The sequence below is a fragment of the Enoplosus armatus genome, chromosome 1 (assembly GCF_043641665.1).
Source record: "Enoplosus armatus isolate fEnoArm2 chromosome 1, fEnoArm2.hap1, whole genome shotgun sequence".
NCBI classification, from domain to species: domain Eukaryota; kingdom Metazoa; phylum Chordata; class Actinopteri; order Centrarchiformes; family Enoplosidae; genus Enoplosus; species Enoplosus armatus.
The window spans coordinates 9,589,092-9,595,091 of NC_092180.1; positions in this window are offsets into that span (position 1 = coordinate 9,589,092).

Here is a 6,000-nt window from a genome sequence, read left to right on the forward strand (position 1 = left end):
CATATTTCTTCCTATGCATGTGGTCAAGTCTTGGAGCATCACATCATGCCCACTTCGACACTGCTGCATTTTTCAAGAAAAATGCCTTCAAAGCAGTATTATCACTTCAGACGGGAGACGATTTAGAGGAAGTTCCCAAAAATATCACATTAACTAAGATGTTATCTACTGTAAAATATTCAAAATATAACTGCAGCATTGTGTGACATTTGTGAAACACTTATTTTTCAAGTAATTTTAAATGATTAGTTTACATTACAGTGCATTGACCTCCACTTAGAAATTCTGTGTGTTTTTTGGAGCTATTAGAAAAGCAGCATGAGCTACCACTCTGATTGGCTGGCAGTACGTGGGGGTCACTACTCATCTTTAGCCCCAATTAGTTGATTTCCATATGCAGACAGCAGTGCCATTGCTAATGATATGAAAGGCATACTGACATTGCTAGGGGCCCATAGCTGGAGGAGACCCATATAAAAGTCTGATGTAAAATACGGCAATTTGTTTTAATCTTAAATTGCTGTTCCAATTCAGAAAGTGTGATCCAGTGAAAAAGTCATATCAGTGTCTCAGTGTTGACTTTCAATATTTAGCCTCAAGGGAATAGTTCAACATTTTGGGAAATACGCTTATTCGCTTCCTTGCCGGGAGTTAGATGAGAAGATCAATACTTCTCTCATGTCTGTGTTGTATGTGTGAAGCTACAGCCAGCAGTCAATTAGCTTAGCACAAAGACTGTAAACAGAGGGAAACAGCTAGCCTGGCTCTACCCAAAAGCAACAAAATCAGCCTGCCAGCATTTCTAAAGCTGATTAATTAAAACATTATAACTTCTTTGTTTAACTTCCTGAAGTCTCCACTGGTTGCTCGAGGTGACGACAAGATTCCAGGAAGTCAATATGCTCAGCCAAGAAATAGTCCAGAACTTAACACATCCCCGTAAAACCACAAAGTGTTGTTCCTGTTGCTAAGCTAAGCTAAATGGCTGCTGGCAGTAGATTCATATTTAGCATACAGACATGAGAGTGGTATTGATCTTCTCATCTAATTCTTTACAAGAAAGCACACAAAGTACAGTATGTGTTCCAAAATGTCAAACTATTCCTTTAACCAAATGGTTTACTTGACTAATCCTAACCATACATATGATATTTACCTAACATTAGACAAGTGTATTGAGTTGCCTAAACATAACTATAGAAATCTTAATCATGCTTTAGTAGTCAGGAGCAGAAGCTGATGTTACTTCTGAATTATTCTGTGCAAAATAACTGTATGTGAATGTAAGGTTGCAAAACTGTTACATGGATATTTTCATTGACATTGGAGCTCTTGTGGGTATGCACTTTTATTTTCCAACTATTTTAAGCGTCAGTTGGGACAGAGTTGATTAACGTTGTAGTAAATTCCATTTAATTCCAGCTAATGCTCCAGTTGCTTAAGCTGACCGCTCACGAGGAGAGCAATTGTGGCTGACTTGGCCTCTGTGGACCTTTCAGAGGCGCTTTCCCAGGTGACAGAGAGGTACTTTCCTGATTTTCATTGAATTGGAAAGTTTGTAATGATTCAATCTTCACATGCCTGATCCACTTGGGGCCTCTAGGCTGACCTCTGATTTGTGTCAAACATGTTTGATATAATCTGCTTGTGTCCCTGTTAGGTTGTGTTGTAGGCACATATTATCAGTTTCATATTATCGATGTCCTTCTTGCTTTTGGCTGGGCTTGTCAATTAACTGTGAGACCCGGGTGTATTTAGCATAGCAGCGTGGTGAGATGACTTTTGTTGAGCTGCTGTTGGACTAAGAGAGAGCCTTAGTCCACTTTTTGAGAACTGCTGACCTGACAACCTCCAGTTTTCTTTTGGACCTTTTGGAAAAAACAGAACTTCAACATCTTTGTCGTATTTTGTTTCGATTGGACATTCAATGGGGCTTTGCCTGACTAGAGTTGAACCTCCACTGCCAGTGAGCCTTCTGTTTCTTTACCTTTAGTCATTACTATTTTCTGTCCAGCACACATGCACATTTTATGTTACAGTGACTAACACTCATCCTTTCAGGCAAACGTTGTTTTGCAAAATGTTCAAACCACACTCAGCTCCTGTTATAATCAAGGCTACTTCTAGATCTTTTTGTTTCTGACTTTAATAAACATAATTTGATCTATAGCTTTTGTGCGTGTGTGTAAGTTTTGTGTGTGCTCACTCATGTGATGGATATGAGGAAAGGCTGATTTGTTAGCTCATTTCAGGACGGACTGTTCTCTTTTGGGTTGTAAAGCCCTTTTGAATTCATATTTGCATACTGCCGCCTGTTGCTCTTCGATGGCTCTGATCATGACATTCTGCCAGACACGGGGAGGACATGCTCTGGGCATCAAAGTCCCACCAAGACACTTAACCATGTGTTGCAATTTGGGAATAACAAATTAACTAGAAATTAAGCCATGTCTATGTTAATGACCCTGTGGCTGCATGGCTGGAGAGAGAAATTAATTCACCCAAGTCTATTTTTAGACTCCTGTCTTCAGGTCCTTTGTCCATAAGACATTTTGTTTTATAATGAATTGAAATGATCAGAGTTTGATCTCTCAATTTCAGGAATCTTATTGTGCTTAGATTTATTTTTAGCTCATGTAGATATCTATCTGTTTAGTGTGTGTTTTTTGTTCATTTTTTACTATTAATTTGAAGACCCTAACCCTTTCCACGGGAAACTGATTAAACTAAATGACTGCCTGGATGTCCAATTATTTTTTGAACTCTGCAATCTTAGGGAGGAATTTGCAATATCATGCCTAGCTGTTACAATATCATAAAGTGAGTTATTTCTGAAAATGTGCTCTGACCTGCAGATTATTGCATGGCATCCTATGAGAAAATAAAATCGACAGCCATGGAAGTCATCTGTTGAACACTCAATCTGCATCTTTAAACATGCCTCCCAGGATATGAGTGGATGTAATTACAGAGTGCACGCTTTCTAGCTTGACTGGACTGCTTTTCCATTTATATGTGATACTATTATCATTTTTATAGAAAAATGTTGGGGGAAAAACATTTGCATTAAATATTCAAAGAGTTCTGCTATTGTGGTGTTATACATTTTTACTCTCAAAATATTACAGTTTATGTGTGTATATATTTTATATATATATATGCATTGTTTGTTGGCTACAAATCATTTAACCATGGTTACTCATTTTTCCAATTAACTCTCCCTGCATGCACAAATGTTGCGATCTGTCATCATCAATCATAATCAGCTTTATAGTGTCTCCCATTGACCCCGTCATCTGGTCTACCTGCTGCCACCTTTTCATATTCTTTTCATCTCATTAATTTAACAAATTTCAATTGTGTACATTTTTGACAGGTTTCATTTTCTGTCTGAAATTTTAAATGGTTTTTATCAGTGTGGAATTAAGGACTGCCAACTCATGCATATATGAGTAAACAATGCAAGGTTAATAACACTCACTCAGACATCCCCTCACTCACTCGCTCGCTCACAGATGTGTGTGCACACAGTCACACACATCAGTAAAGATGAGGGTATTTAAAGAGGAATTAAGAAAAAAATAATGGAATGAAAAGGAAAGTGACATACAATTGCATTCAACAGCGTTGCTGGCAAGGCAAACAAGTCAGAGCCACAGAGGTTTTGAACTATGCAAAGACGGATTAATCACCTCAGTATGAGCAATACAATATGCCACCAATCAATCAAGCCATGAAATTACCAACTGTGACAGCAATCTATTCTCCTGTTTAGCCCCCTTTGTATATATTAATTCTTGCGGTCAAACCTCCTCCACTTCAATTTGGTCCACCACAGGAATCCATTTGAGCATTAAAATGGCTTCTGGCAGATATCCTTTCACTGAAATGCCTTTTGAATACCCTTTGTTTCTGACCTTATATAGAACAGACAGGCAGGCCGCTGCAAAATCAAGAAGCAACATACATTGTTCAACAAGTCCTCCAAACTAAATGCTAAAACACATAGTTTGTCATTACCTTCCAAAACAACCCATGTATGCCTTTTCTGATCTGTTGCTCCTATTGGCAGGATGATATAATTTCTCTGTGCCTTCCAAAGGTTAAAAAAATGACTACAAAAACGATTCATTTGACAGTTTTCTGACGTGGCTATTTTGTTAATGTTTGGTTACATTTAAGCACAAACTTTATGGTTGAGGTTAGTGAAAGATTGTAGTCATGATTAAAAAACAACAACTTCAGCAGTTGGTAGGAAACAACTTGCTAAAAGTGGTCACACACTTTGTTGATCCATCGATCCATCACATTGTCACCAACACAGGATCCCATATATTTTCACGTAATTTTATAATGTAGTATGTAGTATAATGAGTATTAAGCATAAAGATGCAGTTTACAGGTTGAACAGTTGCAGTGAGTAGCTTTTACGGCATTTCACTGTAGCACATTTTCTGTAAGAAATTTGTATTGTAGATTTGAAGTTTTGCACAATTTTGTCAATACAATATTTTGTCCACACAGGCTTATTTCTTTTAATTGTGTTGGTAATTTATATTTCTGTATCTATGTAGCTTTTGTAAGTAGCGTACTTTTGGAGGTACAATTTCTTTCTGAAGACTTAAAGAGCGGAAACTTTACATTACATTTGTATGGAGTCATTCTGTTGAGTTGTGATTGGTAGGTCTATTTATTAAATAAATAAAGAATGTAAACACAGGAATGTAAGAAACTGTAAGATACTGTAATGTTAGTAGTGGAGACATAGTGGAGACAGAAATGGTAAATGAATGCTATTCCAATGTGTGTGCACCTTCATGCCACCTCTGTATAAGTCAGTGTCCCACCTGGGCCACCCCATTCAAAGAAGTCTGGAGTCTGGCAGTAGAATCACATGACTGCACTTGTCGGCGTTGAGTCATGAATTTGTTGATTTTATTTAATCCAAAAAACACTTGCAACTCAACTTTGTCTTTAACACCAATGAATTGTGATGTCAGTTGAACTTCCGTCTTGTGACTTGAAGAGCAAAGATCAAGAGCAAGGATTAAAAATTATGTTACAAAACAGTGTACAGCCAATCAACTCGTGTTTCTGACGACAGATCATCTTACATACTTGTCATCCAAAAACGAACAATAACATGCCAAACATTTGAAGAACAGAAATGACAAATGATTGTAACTGTGTCAAAGTTACTTATCGTGGCACAGCCACAGGTTTAGGACTTGACTCGCACTTGAATAGCCAAGATTTACTTGTCACTTGCAAAACATTCGCTTTGCCCCTTTAGTGGCTATCTGTGTTAGATCATAAAACATAAACTTGTCTATCATTACTGGAATGGAATATATTACTCAGTCTTTTGTGAGTTTGCTTCATGTTGTTTTCATTATCAACAGTCTCTAGTAGCATCGCAAAAACATGTTGGAGAAAACACAAGTTGACCAATCAGGGTTATTGTAGTGTCCGTCTCCACAGCCCCTCATGTGCAGTTACATTTTTGAGGAGGTGCACGTCAGCTGGAGCCTCTGCAAGAGTAAGAGTAAGAATCTAACAGAAGGTCAATGATTTTTTACACTCAGATCTCTCCAAGAACTATCACTTGGAAATGATAGAATCAGAAAGCACCTTGGTCTAATACGTGTTTGACACAATCAGAGGATTAGTATTGAGAAAATACAGTATGGCAACATGGTTTAAAGTGTTGTAGTTTAAATAATGTATGATTCTTTTCTCTGTATATCTCAGATGGAAAATATCAAACAGAGAATTTCTGATGGACGCAAATAGCACATTTCTCTTATTCATAAGTAAACAAGTCGAATCCATTGATTTTCAAAGCAAGCTGCGTGATTATGTCTTCATTTTTTAAGCATGGTTGATTTTTAAATGAGGTGAGGGAATTTGAAATACAACAGGGAGTCTTAGGCTTGTCAAGGTTGCTTGCATGTACACATATATTTGCAGCCTTTGCTTAATGTGGCAAATGGCTTTTGA